The sequence below is a fragment of the Citrus clementina genome, unplaced genomic scaffold (genome assembly GCF_000493195.1).
Source record: "Citrus clementina cultivar Clemenules unplaced genomic scaffold, Citrus_clementina_v1.0 scaffold_9, whole genome shotgun sequence".
In the NCBI taxonomy this organism is placed as follows: Eukaryota; Viridiplantae; Streptophyta; class Magnoliopsida; order Sapindales; family Rutaceae; genus Citrus; species Citrus x clementina.
Genome location: NW_006261964.1, coordinates 22,906,129 through 22,906,972, shown reverse-complemented (window position 1 = coordinate 22,906,972; position 844 = coordinate 22,906,129).

The window sequence follows — 844 nt, the reverse complement described above, 5'->3', positions numbered from 1 at the left end:
TTTATCCTTTTTCCATATACTTATTATATCCTTAATGACCTAGCATTTATGGATTGTATGTCAAAGTTGATGGTTTGGATGAATGTAAGCGTGATTTGAAGTTAAGTACACTTTAATTTTCCTAATTTACTTATATGGGAAAAGTTTGTTAAGGAGGCATTATTTTGTTTCTTTTTTATTAACAGAATAAAATTCTTATTTATTTTTAAATTCATAATGCAGGTGATCAAGGATATTCTGCAAAAATGTATTGAAGAGTGAGGAGAAATTGAAGATAATATCTAATATTTTGTTTAAAGGTCACTAGAAAGTATAGAAGTCTGATAGCTGCATACTTATTTTTTGTAAATGTTGTAGTTGAAAGTTTAATATATGATTATGGATGTTTAAGTATTTTTATTTTATCAACGAATAATGTATAATTTCTTTGTCATCAAAGACTAAAATGATGTATTGAATTAATGAATTGAATGAAGAATAATTTCTTTTTAATCAATAGAATGACTAAAATGATTTATTGAATTCATGAATTGAATGAAGAGCATTGAAATGCTATGATAGCATGATGTTAATGTTTTTATAGCATTTTATAAAAGTTATGTTGGAGATTTGCAAGGGAACTGTACACGATTTGGTAGCGTTTTCTAAATGCTCTCTTTGAACAATGATAGCATTCACCTAAAGCGACAAAAGCTAATTGCATTCCACTAATTCAATGCTATGTATCATATTTGTGGCATGTAAAAAATGCTACTAATGTGTAATACTTTTAGTTACACCGGCTAACTTAGCATTGTTCAAAATGCTACCATTCATTTTTGGTAGCATTTATCATTAACCAACA